The following is a 14,465-nucleotide window of genomic DNA, read 5'->3' as shown; positions in this document are numbered from 1 at the left end:
CTTTAGAAACAAAACGAATTTGAAACCAAATTTTTATATGACCGTTTGACAGAGCGGTCCCATATTAGCCCAGCGCCATATTAATTTTATCTATATGCATGAACAAAAATAGTTGAACTAGAAGAATAACAAAGACACTACCAGTGACAACACCGTCCTGGCCCACGTTGACTGCTACCGCCAAGCATGTAGCGCTACAAAGTCACAGCTTGGCAATTGTTTATTATTTGAGTTTTACAGTTCCCGTTAGTACATGTCGATAAAATGAATTTCAAACCAGACTAATTCGGGAGCGCTCTATCGAATTTGGAGGTAAAATTCGAATTTAAAAATAATTCATTTGTAATGGGAAACAAAGTGACGCTTTGTGTTGACACTGGGCGTCGCGTGAAAGACGTGATGAGCAGCAATTGTGGACGCCGACCCCAGTTACACAGTGCAAAGACGAAATCGCAAATATCTGCCGAAACACAAGACAAAATACGCCTGACGACTCCTAGGAAGTACAACCAGGATGCCCAAGGTCATTCAGCTGTCCCTACTTACGGATTTTAAACAACCTGCAATGCCTCCAAACGCCACGTTCAATATTTTTCATATTCTCTCGTTTGCTACGTGAAAACTATCAGTCCTATACAAAAAATGAAAATTTACAAAAGTTATTTACAGTACTATCTTCTTGAATACGGCGGAAACTGTGCTCCGAAAACGTATCCCAGTAATAATTTATCTACATTAAATTTCGTACAAAAAGTTTCTATTCATTTCTTCTGTGGCACTAATAGCTCGCACGTAGCAAGCAAGAGAACTTCAAAACCTCGTATGCTCATTTTCAAGGCACCGCAGGTTGGATAAGACTTATCAGTAGGCGCAGCTGTATCATCCTGTATATACAGGCTCCGTTTTATGCAACCTATACTACGTTTATATCAGGCGCGCTATCCAGACAGGGGAGAGACACATAATCGATATTAAGTTAGCTCTCACTTCTTTGGGCAACTATTAGCTAACTAAATCATCTGAAGAAAATACAAATGAAGATCGATCGTGAGTTATGCGGTATTTTATGGACTAAAATATATCTTACCTCTACCACACATATCCAAGTGTCCTCACTCTTTTTTGTTTAGCTACCGCTGTTTAGTCAGCCTTCTAAAGTGTGTTTCGCCATAGGAAACAACGCGAGTAACAGATGATACCAAAATGGGAAGTGCAGAAGTAACAGCTTCCCGGTACATAACCCAATGAAAAGATTAATTCGTGACTCGCAGCAGTAATGATCTAAAGCAGTTTCATAAAAAAATTGTGTACAATAGATCTCGGATCATTTCGTGTACCGTAGTTTACAAGTTATTCTGCGACATTTTTAAAATGTGCTTCACATCTCCAGAGCGAAGTGGTCAACACCATTGTCCTGTCATGTGCGGTTGCACAAAACAATATCGGTAGGGGCAGCTGAATAGCCCTGTACATTTTTGTTTTCAATGGTTTATGTACCGGTAAGTCGTTACTTTCACAATTCACATTTTGATATGTCATGTTAATTACGTTGTTTCTGATTGTGGAACAACCTTATAAGGCAATTTTTGGGAACCATTTACAGAAGATTACATACTGCAAATGTATAAACTCAAAGGACTTCCAAAACCTCTATGACTGCACCACTAATTACATGAAGAAAAATTGGAGATATCTGGATAATTGTGGCAGAATTAAGGAATAACGTGGTCCACAAATACCGTGTAAATCATGGCCAGTCCTCAAATGAATTTTTACTGTATTATTTCGTTTGATAATAGTAGGCCTAGCATCTGAGAGAGCATTTACTCAGATTATACACTCCTGGAAATGGAAAAAAGAACACATTGACACCGGTGTGTCAGACCCACCATACTTGCTCCGGACACTGCGAGAGGGCTGTACAAGCAATGATCACACGCACGACACAGCGGACACACCAGGAACCGCGGTGTTGGCCGTCGAATGGCGCTAGCTGCGCAGCATTTGTGCACCGCCGCACTCAGTGTCAGCCAGTTTGCGGTGGCATACGGAGCTCCATCGCAGTCTTTAACACTGGTAGCATGCCGCGACAGCGTGGACGTAAACCGTATGTGCTGTTGACGGACTTTGAGCGAGGGCGTATAGTGGGCATGCGGGAGGCCGGGTGGACGTACCGCCGAATTGCTCAACACGTGGGGCGTGAGGTCTCCACAGTACATCAATGTTGTCGCCAGTGGTCGGCGGAAGGTGCACGTGCCCGTCGACCTGGGACCGGACCGCAGCGACGCACGGATGCACGCCAAGACCGTAGGATCCTACGCAGTGCCGTAGGGGACCGCACCGCCACTTCCCAGCAAATTAGGGACACTGTTGCTCCTGGGGTATCGGCGAGGACCATTCGCAACCGTCTCCATGAAGCTGGGCTACGGTCCCGCACACCGTTAGGCCGTCTTCCGCTCACGCCCCAACATCGTGCAGCCCGCCTCCAGTGGTGTCGCGACAGGCGTGAATGGAGGGACGAATGGAGACGTGTCGTCTTCAGCGATGAGAGTCGCTTCTGCCTTGGTGCCAATGATGGTCGTATGCGTGTTTGGCGCCGTGCAGGTGAGCGCCACAATCAGGACTGCATACGACCGAGGCACACAGGGCCAACACCCGGCATCATGGTGTGGGGAGCGATCTCCTACACTGGCCGTACACCACTGGTGATCGTCGAGGGGACACTGAATAGTGCACGGTACATCCAAACCGTCATCGAACCCATCGTTCTACCATTCCTAGACCGGCAAGGGAACTTGCTGTTCCAACAGGACAATGCACGTCCGCATGTATCCCGTGCCACCCAACGTGCTCTAGAAGGTGTAAGTCAACTACCCTGGCCAGCAAGATCTCCGGATCTGTCCCCCATTGAGCATGTTTGGGACTGGATGAAGCGTTGTCTCACGCGGTCTGCACGTCCAGCACGAACGCTGGTCCAACTGAGGCGCCAGGTGGAAATGGCATGGCAAGCTGTTCCACAGGACTACATCCAGCATCTCTACGATCGTCTCCATGGGAGAATAGCAGCCTGCATTGCTGCGAAAGGTGGATATACACTGTACTAGTTGCCGACATTGTGCATGCTCTGTTGCCTGTGTCTATGTGCCTGTGGTTCTGTCAGTGTGATCATGTGATGTATCTGACCCCAGAAATGTGTCAATAAAGTTTCCCCTTCCTGGGACAATGAATTCACGGTGTTCTTATTTCAATTTCCAGGAGTGTATTTTGAATACGGTTCCTGATACAGATGTAGTGCGGGTTGCATAAAACGGATCAGAAGAGGCAACTGAACCAGGAACGGTTTTTTCTGTAACAAAAAGAAAAGATTTTATGTAAGCATTGGCTTTATTTATGGAGCTATAAGCACTTATGTTACTTTAATACGGTGAATCAAATCTCTTTTAATGCATGCTCTTTGCTTTTCAGATTTTGGGAGGAGATACTATGGATCAAAACATTAAAATACCAGCTAGTTAACATGGGCTCTAATACGCATAAGCACTTGTTGATCTTCTCTGCTGTGAAACACATTTTTTCTGCTGAACAAGTGCTAATATCTCTGAAATTACGCAGTTTAGACGCTGAAGATGTGTTCATAGCTCGTAAGTTATGCACCTTAGAGCACATGTTTACTAGACTTTTTTCCCTCTTGCTATATGAGAAATCAATTCCTGAGGTTTGCTGTCGATTTTTGGAACTGTGTAATTCAGTTGCCCTACTTATCGGTATTATACAACCTGTAGTGTCTTCGAATACCAAGAATTAGACTTTCATATTCTCCCTGTCACTACGTTCAAGCTATTAATCACACATAAAAACATAATCAGGATCTTTCTGTAGGAAATTTAATGTAATTAAATGTATCACTGGGTTAAATTTTCGCTAGAGGCAGCAGTTTTCGAATTATTCATGAATAACGTACAAAAGTAAGCTTCAGGCCTGTTTTTCCTGAGTAACTTGAAAACCATGGTCTCTAGTGAATCATATCCCAGTAATAACTATAACTACATAAAATCTTTTACAAAAAGGCCCTGTTCATTTTTTTTTTTGTGTAGGACTAATAGTTCGCACTTAGCGAGCGACAGAATATAAAAAATTCCGCCGCATTGTAGATTGCATGAAACCGATAGGTAGAGGCAGCTGAATCACGCTGTACGTACAGGGTGTCCATAATTTAAGATCCACTCTCCAGAACGCTGTAAAAAGGGAACTATTGCTCAAAATGTCGTCAGACTTGAAAGTCATATTATTGACGCAGTGGAAAATGTTATGAAACGGATATATACAGTGGGTTACAAAACTTATTTAACACACTTCTAGAGGTAGATTGGGTAATTAAGAGATCAAGTTTTACGTATAAACACTTGTTCGGAAACTTCATCCAACGACGCTACACAGCGTCAAAGTTAAAGGCGCCGGGCCTGTAGATGTATATCTATACAGGGTGATTCCGTGATGGTGTTACAAGCTTCCTGGAAAAGGATAAATGTATCAATATGAGGTAAGGGTCCAGGCACTGGAAACGTGCGAGTCGAAAGTTATTATCGAAAACTGTTGTGACACGCCTGACAGTGGAGAACATACACTGGTCCTGTTGTTGCTAAGATTGTAGGGTACAGAACTTTCAGAGGTGATAATACGGATCAAAACACGAAAAACGGTTCAGCAAACATGGGCTCTAAAATGCATACCTGAGGAGCTATGAGCACTTGTTCATCTTCACTGCCGGACGATGTGGCCGAGCGGTTCTAGGTTCTACAGTCAGGAGCCACGCGACCGCTTCGGTCGCAGGTTCGAATCCTGCCTCGGGCATAGATGTGTATGATGTCCTTAGGTTAGCTAGGTTTAAGTAGTTCTAAGTTCTAGGGAACTGATGACCTCAGAAGTTAAGTCCCATAGTGCTCAGAGCCATTTGAACCATTTTTTTCATCTTCACTACTGTGACACATGTCTCATCTGCTGAACAGGTGCTCATAACTCTCAGGTATGCATTTTAGAGTCCATGTTTACTAGATACTTTTTCATGTTTTTGTCCATACTACCACCACTTGTTCATCTTCGCTACCGTGAAACACATCTTTTCTGTAAAGCAAGAGCTCGTAACTCTTTAGGTAAGCGTTTTATAGCCCAAGCTTACCTGAACATTTTAGGCTGGTCCATGCTACCACCTCTACAAGTTGCCTATTCAACAATCTTAGCAACAACAGTACCGGTACATGTATTCCACTGTCGAGAAGTATCAGAACGATTTTCGCTTATAACTTTAGACTCGTTCGTTTCCGTTACAAGGACCCATACCTCAAATTCGTACATTTATTCTTCTTCATCATCCTAGAAGGTATGATTCATCCTAACGGATTCCCCCTGTATATACATAAATTTACAGGCGTCTGCGACTATAGCTTTGACGATTTATAGCGTCGTTGGATGACGTTTTCGGACATAGTTTACCATATAAGATTTCACCTACTAAGTCCCCTCTGCAACCTCTACAGGTGTGTAACTAGAATTGTGAAACAACCGGCTTAGACAACGAATGATTTACCAACAGATAGCGCTCTAAGCGTCTTAACGTAAATGTAGTCGCCTACAAATGACGGATGAATCGCAATACGATGACTGTGATTTGAGTTGCACCTTTCACCATCCGTAGTGTTAGTGTACGTTACTGCACAAGTTTACCAGTCAGCAGTTGTTGTACGGTTTAGATGACCCCATCCACCATGGCAAGATTGTACAACATAGGTGGGGTAAAACAGGGCTTTAATTGCCCTGGAGCCAAAAACCGCGCAAAAAGCAGAATGACGTTCATTTCTAATTGAGCTGATACTGGTGCAAAGCCTGTTCAGTATGTTGTAAACCGTATTGTATCACAAGCTGAACTCGAGAAACAGCATGTCCCATAACAGAGTTTCTCAGGGTCCACGTTCAGAATGCGTTGCGCAGTGCATGTCTTCATTGCAACTACATTCCTAATTAGAGACCTAAAAACACTACATCTTTAGATAGGCCCACTGTCATAAGTCACAAGGATTAACATTAGGTGCCTGGACGGCCAGGCTGCAGGGCAATGATGGCTTATAATTCTAGCATATCCGAAATGCCCCTGCAGCATCCGCTTCACAGCCAGTGCAGCGTGCGTAGCAGCGCTGTCTTGCATAAAAATGATCCTACCCAACCATCCACGCTGTTGAAGGGTTGGAATATCGTTGGTGTCCAAAAGACTGTCGTAGCGTTTACCAGTGGCGGTACAGGTAACAGGAAGCGCAGCACATATTTGCTGTCAACACGCACCACACAGTCACATTTAAAGAATGGAATAGTTCCGGACAATGTGCGTGCGTATTTTCTGTTGCCCATATTCTTTTTTATTCTGTTAATTGACATGTCTTTGGAGATGGAAATGGACTTCATATGTCCATAGAATGTACGATGGCCATTCATTGTCCACTTCTATGAGAGAGTGAAATTTCAAAGAGAGTGTTTGTGTCGGTGGCAGGTCATCAGGAAGCAACTTCTAACCATGTTTCATATCGTATGGATAACAGCGCAGGGTGTTTGGTATGATTTTATGCACCTTGCTTGCAGGCATGTCCAACTTAGGTCAATCCTCCGGGCACTGCGTGTGTGCATATTACAACTCGACCCCTTCTGGAATGCTGTGGCCCCATCTTCGACAGACGTCAGATCACCTACTTTCCTCCCTTTCCCACATTGCGCTTCAAAACGCCTTTTTTCCCGGATTTGGCAATCAATTTCTCCAGACCCTTTACAGACATCGGAACAATGCGCTTTTTTATGCTCCTGAATGTCCTGAACTTCTGCAGGGCTGCTAGCTCACAGATACAGCTCTTGTAAAAGAGGTTACCAGCACGCGTGATCCTTCATGGAGACATCCTGTTGGGCGTTTTGGTCACAAATTGAGGAACAGCGGTGTGCTGCACGTCGTGCTTCGCATATCCTGACGCTTACGGCGCCATGTGTTTGTTTAAATTCTCGTTTTTTTCCTGTTAAGTTTGTCCCCGCGTCAATAACTTTTTTTAAAAAAATTACGTCGTTCTGAGCGGTAGTTCTTTTTCTACAGCACTCTGAATCTGGAAATTTAATTATGGAAACCTGTATGTAAACATGATCCTCTAGAAACGATATTAGCTGTTGTAGTAGCTGTGTTGGGAAAGAATCGGAGCACTAGCAAATGGAAAGAGCCGAAGCACATATCGTTATAGATGCTGAAAGCTGGTTAAACCCAGAGATAAGTTTAGCCGAAACTTTTACAAAGGACCTAACGGTATTCAGGAAAAATAAACTACATATAGTTGGAGTTGGTGTGTTTGTTGCTGTTAGAAGTAGCCTGTCTTGTACAGAAGTTTAAGTAGATAGTTTCTTTGAAGTAGTATGAGTGGAGTATATGCCTGACAACCGGAATAAATTAATAATTGGTTCCTTTTACCTACCTCCCGGCTCACGCGATACATTGCTCAACAATTAAAGGGAGGCTTGAGTCTCATTTCAAACAACAAACAATCTTGTTGGTGGAACAGCCGCAACTGAGCATTATACTAAAAGTTTAAAATACTGCTACAGTTGCAGAGTTCTTTTATTTAGAACACAATCGGTTTCCGTCTCCCATACGCCCATCATCAGGTGTTGTGGCCGCAGTGGACGAGTACAGGACGCCGTGTGTTACCAGTGAGCGCAGAGTACGGAGGCTTTCCAAATAGTCACCCCACTCACATAATTATACTTGGTGGTGACTTCTACCTTCGATATGTTGGCGAAAATACATATTTAAAGACGGTGATAGGCATAAATCATCGCCAGAAATCATACTAAATGTTTTCTCCGAGAACGAGTTTGATCAGTTAGTTCAGGAGCGCACTCGAAGTGTAAGTAATTGCTGAAACATACTCTACCTCACTCTTGCAAATAACACCGAGTAAATAGCGAACAGTATGACGGATACAAGGATTAGTGACAATGCCGTAGTAGCGATACCGAATATCGTAACGTCTCACCCCACCAAAAATGAACGCAAGACGTATCTATTTAAAAAACAGATAAAACTCACTGGATGCCTTCGTTAAGAGACAATCTCAGTTCTTTCCAGAGTAACTACGAGAGTATTAACAAGATATGGCTCGAATTCAAGGAAATAGTATGGATGCCACATGAGTGATTGGTACCAAATAAATTAATAATTCATGGAACTGAACCCTCAAGATATACAAAACAGTTCAGAACACCGTAGCAGGAACAGAGAAGAAAGCATGCCAAACATAAAAGAACGCAAAAACCCCAAAGTTTGCGAAGATTTTCAGAAGCTCGAAATTTACGGGGTATATTGAAAACAAGTTAATTTTAAAAATGGCAGAAAACCCAAAAAGATTTGGGTAGTATGTGAAGTACACCAGTTCACCAGCGGCAAGACACAGTCAATAGCAAAGGTTATGTGATCGGTAACAGGGCCACTAAAGCGGAGTTATCAAATATATTTTTCAGAAATTCCTTCAGCTAAGAAGACGAAGTAAGTGTATCCGAGTTAGAATCAAGAACTACGTCCAACATAAGTTAATAATACGAAGAAATCCTAGAAGTTGCATGGAAGCTTAAATCATTTAGGAAAGAAACGTCCTCCGGTTCAGACACTATACCAATTAGATTCTTTTCGGATATAATAGCTCCGTACCTAGCAACGGCTTACAACCACTCGCTCGACAAAATATATGTACCTAAAGAACGGAAAGTTGCACAGGTCACAACAATACTCATGAAAGGAAGCAGGAGTAATACGGCGAATTAAAGACCAATATCACTGGTGTCGTTTGCAGTAGGATTAAAGAAGATGTACTGTGTCTGTTAACACTCAGTTGACACTCTATCACACTTTCTGTCAAATGTGAAGTAGTGAGTGCTATGATCAGGGACCTCAAAGTGATTCCATCCTTCTAGATTTGAGAAAGTACTCTGATACAGTCCCTCACAAGCGGCTTATTATCGCATTTTGCCCCTATGGTATGCAACTGGAAGCGTAATTTCCTGCCAGAAAGGTCACAGTTCTTAGTAATTTACGGGAAGTCATCGAGTAAAACAGAAGTGACATGTGAAGTTCGCCAACGAAGTGTTAAAGGCCCTCTGCAGTTCCTAATCTATATAAACTATTAAGGAGACAATGTCTTAAATTCTTTGCAGACGACGTTGTCATTTAACGTCCAGCAAAGTCATCAGAGAATCGCATCAAGTTGCAAAACGATTTAAACAAGATATGTGTATGTTGCAAAAAATAGTAACTGAAACTAGATAACGAAAAGTGTGATGTCTTCTACGAGTACTAAAAAGGAATCCGAGAAATTTCAGTTATTCAATACATCACACAAATCTAAAGGCTAATGTCTAATCTACTATATACCGAATATCTAGGAATCATAATTACGAACAACTTAAATAGGAACGATCTCGTATACATGACGCGGGGAAGAGAAACCAGAGACTGCGTTTTATTGGCAGAACACGTGGAAGATGCAACAGGTCTAATAATGAGACAGCCGCCCATCGTCTAATTGAATACTGCTGTGCAAAGTGGGATCCTTACCAGACGGCCCTGTGGGTGGAAACCGAAAAAGTCAGCTTTTTTCGTATTATCTCGAAATAGGGAAACAGTGTCACGGAAATGATACGAAAGGTGGGTGGCATTCACTAAAAATAAGTGCGGCGAGATCTTTTCACGAAATTTCAGTCTCCTACATTCTCTTTCGAATGCGAAAATGTGTTTTAACACCCGTCTACATAGCGAGAAAACGTAATCGAAATAAAATAAGAGAAATCAGAGCTCGCACGAAAGATTTCGTGCTCGTTTTCCCGCGCGCTATTAAATAGGAGAGCTACAGAGAAATAGTGTGAAAATGGTTCTAGGAAATCTCTGCCGGGAGCTTAAGTGTGAACTTCAGAGTAGTCATGTAGATTGACGCCACACAAACACATACACATGCACACACACACACACACACACACACACACACACACACACACACACACAAAATGAAAGAAAGTCACTTTCTTTCAAGGTCGTATTCCAGTTAAATTACATAGTTTAGTACCAGAGCACTCTAGGTAAAATGTGGATGATATTGGTTCCTTTGGCAGGTATTCTGAGAGTACTTTTTTAATTGCATAACAAAAATTGTTGAAGGTTAATGATAACTTTTTCGAAATGAAACTGTCCTGAAGCAATCTTAACATAAATTTTGTGGTACAAATAAGTGGGCATTGTGTGCCACCCATCAATAACCATGGACTCCCAACCATGCGAACATTGAAATGTACTGTCTTAATGTGCTGATTGCCAATGATACATGCATATCTGATTTATCACCATTTTCTGTGTAATTTTCTTGTCCTTGAAAGAATGTCAGCCTTTGCCTAGGCTTTATCTGCAGTGCCAACGTTTTCCTGTGACATTAACTGTTAGTATATAAGGAGTTAATTATTTAATAAACTTTACTCAAATTATCGTCTACGAAAAGTTTAAAAAGATATAGAAACTTAGATCTAAATTCATAATAGTAATTATAATTTCATCCACCCAAATTACTTTCCAAGAAACATTATCTGAATATTAAAAGTTGAAAATGGCATTCTGCTACTTGCATTTCTATTGTTTGTAAAGTGTAGGAAAAAGAGAGCGAAAGAGGGGACTAGTTAACGACTAGTTAACATAAGACACACCCAAGAATGTTCGCGACTTGACTTGCTGCAGAAGACAGAAATACTTGATGGGTGTGAGGGCAGGATATGTGTCATGCATACAGGATATTTGAATGACAAGTAGCTAATTTGGTGAGCAGGTTGGTCTAGTCTATGTCACGTCAACTGACGTCAAAGTCACAGCGGACACATATTCCTATCACCCGTGAAAGCGTCTGCTGGAAGGTGCATTATTGCGCACTGGCTTGCTATGAAAAACGCGTTGCATATTGCGTATTCAGGAGGCTTAATGTGAGGTCAATGCAAATCTCAATACGCTGTCGCACAACTGCATAAGCAGTACAACACACATTGCATTCCGGCCGAATTGAGGTTGAGTGATCATGGGTTCTCAAGCAGCTGTTCCCAACCATATTTTCCACCACCAAAAACCATTGTCGGACAGCCCCCTCCATCCCAAAATTCGACAGCATAACCACCATCTAGCGTTAAGAAATACCATTGTGTAGAGAAGTCCTCCTGTGGCCTCTCTGAACGCGCACCACTGACATAGTCAGTGTCAGTGAACTTTTACTGTTTCGTCTCCTTCTCAGTTACTGCGATGTTTTGGGTATGGCCTGTGACAAACTTTTTCGGTTTTTTTTCCCCCCTTCACTTAGCATTAACCTTGTATCACAACATTTGTAAGTTAGAGGTTAATTGTCCTTTTGTTTGCTTTGTACATTGTGCAACTGCATGTAAATAAAGTACTCCGTTCTTAGGAACAGAGAGTACCAGTTAACAAGACAGCTGAATTTCAAACACGATTTTATTTCTAATATCCATTTATTTTACAATGCGAAAGCTGTCCATTTTGAAGAGGAGTATGTATTATTCCACAGAAACAAGTTTACATGGCCAAGAGATCTGAATATTTTATTAATGATTTTGAGTCTGTCTTACTTACAGTGAGTGATCTATCTAAGGGGCCTCTACCATTCATAATATCTCTATGCGCTCTGTGTACAGTGAAAGCGTGGTGTGTTTGATATTAGATCTTGTAAATAATTGTACTTCTTTTGTTTTTATGTCTGGTGTACAGGATATAGTTCATCTTTTCTGATTAGTTACTGTCGTGTAAAGGATATAGATTGTGTTGTTTATCACGTAGGAATTTCAAACGTTGCACAAATGTGTGCCGGACCGAGACTCGAACTCTATACCTTACCTATCGCGGCAAGTATTCTACCAACTGAGCTACCCAAGCAAGACTCACGACTCGTCCTCTCAGCTTCAATTCTGCCAGTACTTCGTCTCCTACCTTCCAAAGTTCACAGAAGCTTTTCTGCGAACCTTTCAGAGGGTAAGTAACTCTCGTGGGAGCGCCAGATCCTGCACCGGCCAACAAGAGCGCCGAGGGCGTATATTCTAGTTCCGTGTGCCATGTAATTTTAAGTGCGAACATCCCTTGTCTGTCTCGTTCCGAGCAGCAGAAGTTATTGACATGTCTGTTTTCTGTATATAATGTGGATACATTTGACCAGCCGCTTTCAGTGTAGAGATAAGACTGCAGCAAGGTGCTGGCAGCTGATTGGAAACAGAGTGATGAAGCTATGTAAAATCGTGTCCTTTTGACGTTGCATTTTACATTAGGACTTAACGTGGAAAATTTTGCGCTTTTGTTCTGACTTTCGACCTCATCAGAGCACGTTATGATCGTTAGCCATTACTGCAGTAAACATCTGCTGTTTCAAGTTACTTACAAACAGATTCTCTCACTTGTTAGGTTATTTCGCAAAAGTTCTAAAATTTGTTCTTATGTACTTTTGTGCCATGCTGTTCGGAGGGTATGTCAGATAATCTAATCCGATATTTGTCGTGATCCATAACGGCTGACTTAGTGTCTTAGATTTGTACATATATTATACTGCATCATATATACGGTTTTTATTTATAAATTTATTATTTTACAGCTTTACATTATTAACAAGGTCTATAGATTGTTCCATTACTCCATGTTTGGGTCTTTATATTTTATTCAGACAGAACGTGCTCCATCCACTTATATGGAAAATTCATCAGAGGCGATCTGCATAAGCTTACAGCACTTGCGTTTATCATTCATAAGAACTTTGTGCAATTAACGGAAGGCATCACTCATACACTTTCCACGTTAAGGGCGGCAGAGACTGTGTCATTGAAAATTACTGCTTTTACTACAGAACGTTTGTAATTTCAGGTTACCAGGTAACAGATGACAAACACATTACTCTTGCACAAATTGGTCCTACAAGACCGTATTTTAAAACACATTTAGCCAATATAGTGCAAAGTTTCCCGTCAGTGTTCCAAGTGAAAACTCAACTGGTTACTTTAGAGGAACCGCCCTATTCGTAGCGCTTTGCCTATGTTTCAGCAGTATCATCACCAAAACTGCACCCCTGAAGTCAGATTGCGTAATTACAGGGCCGTATTCAGTGTCTGGGGCTATTTTTCAAGGCAGAAAGCGGAGTCACAGCCTTGCACCAACATTTATGTACAGCTTCAGAAGTCACAATCTTAGATACTTTTGCTTCCTGTTATCTAAATATGACACTTTAATTTACACAACTCTAGTTAGAGAAACCTACTTGCGCATGCTGAAGGTGTATTAAGGAAAAGTGTGCAGGTAACAGATACACTTATATCACTATCATAATTTCATTCTTGGAGTGTTTTAATAGTAAGATCTAAATATTAGCACACCAAAACATTAGGTATCGCATCGAAGAAAGTAGGAATAACGACCACAGTCTCGCTACAGAAAAATTGCCCATAATCCTTATTGAACTTAAACATGTATCACGGGCTACATAAAAGAAGAAAACCAAAAGATGAAAATAACATATTAGAGGCAATGAGACAGAAAATATCTACACCAAAGTAAATACATAGCTAAATATCGGACTTCTTCGAGTTATGAACTATTTATCAACTGAGGCACTACACGACACAGTGTAAAATGCAGATTAGTAAAACGAATTATGTATACCAACCCGCTCATGTTGTGGACACATTGCATCCTTGCTAACGCTACAGACAAGGAAGCCAGAGCCAGATCAGGGAATATTACTGGGAGACTATTTCTTGCACCAGTCACTGAACGATGCTCTCCCTTTAGGCAGTTTTTCACACTTCTTAATGCAAGGCGTCGACTGTTTCGTCATTTCTGCACCATAAAAACAACACACAAATTATGAAATGATAGAAGGGGTAACAAAGATTTGAGAATTCACAGATTACGTTATCACCTTCAATAAAAATGATAAAGAACAACACTACACTGAATTTGAAAACTTTTGGAGCGATATTTTTAATGTCAGGTGATATTTAAAGTATTTTTTACTCTGATGTCAAATCCTATATTGAGACTTCTTTACCACGTCAGATTTTTCATCAAATCGCAGCTAACTTTTAATTGAAATCACATTTCTCTTTTTCTAAAAGAGAATCTTAACTGCTTTGAAACCAAATTATTCATTTTGAACTTTATATAGAAACACTTTAGAATAGACAAAGGTATAGTTCACTTCTAAATGCTAATAGTTATTAAAGAAACACAACAAATGTACGAAAATTTAATTTCCCGTCGCTGATTTCGCTGCATCAAGTTCCTTTTGACATCGAGGGAAACTTCTCTTCCTTCATTGTCTCACTCCACCAGTGGCGTCTTTGAGAAAAAAAATGGGAGCCGCTCTCAAGAAGCC

General features: G+C 41.4%; 1 long non-coding RNA gene across 6 annotated transcripts in view; it reads right to left on the bottom strand.

The window, feature by feature from the left end:
- The window catches only part of LOC124615961, a 174,853-nt gene that overhangs the window by 116,962 nt on the left and 43,426 nt on the right, over positions 1-14,465 (bottom strand). Inside the window, exon 7 of one of the 6 annotated variants that reach the window (XR_006979827.1) lies at positions 13,755-13,927. This is a non-coding gene — a long non-coding RNA (uncharacterized LOC124615961). Of the gene's footprint in view, positions 1-13,452; positions 13,928-14,465 lie in introns of those variants that run through there. The other 5 variants (XR_006979830.1, XR_006979829.1, XR_006979825.1 and 2 more) reach the window with 5 other exon arrangements.

Source organism: Schistocerca americana, chromosome 5 (genome assembly GCF_021461395.2).
Source record: "Schistocerca americana isolate TAMUIC-IGC-003095 chromosome 5, iqSchAmer2.1, whole genome shotgun sequence".
Taxonomy (NCBI): domain Eukaryota; kingdom Metazoa; phylum Arthropoda; class Insecta; order Orthoptera; family Acrididae; genus Schistocerca; species Schistocerca americana.
Note: the sequence above shows the minus strand (reverse complement) of the source record. Positions and strands in the feature narration are given on the sequence as shown.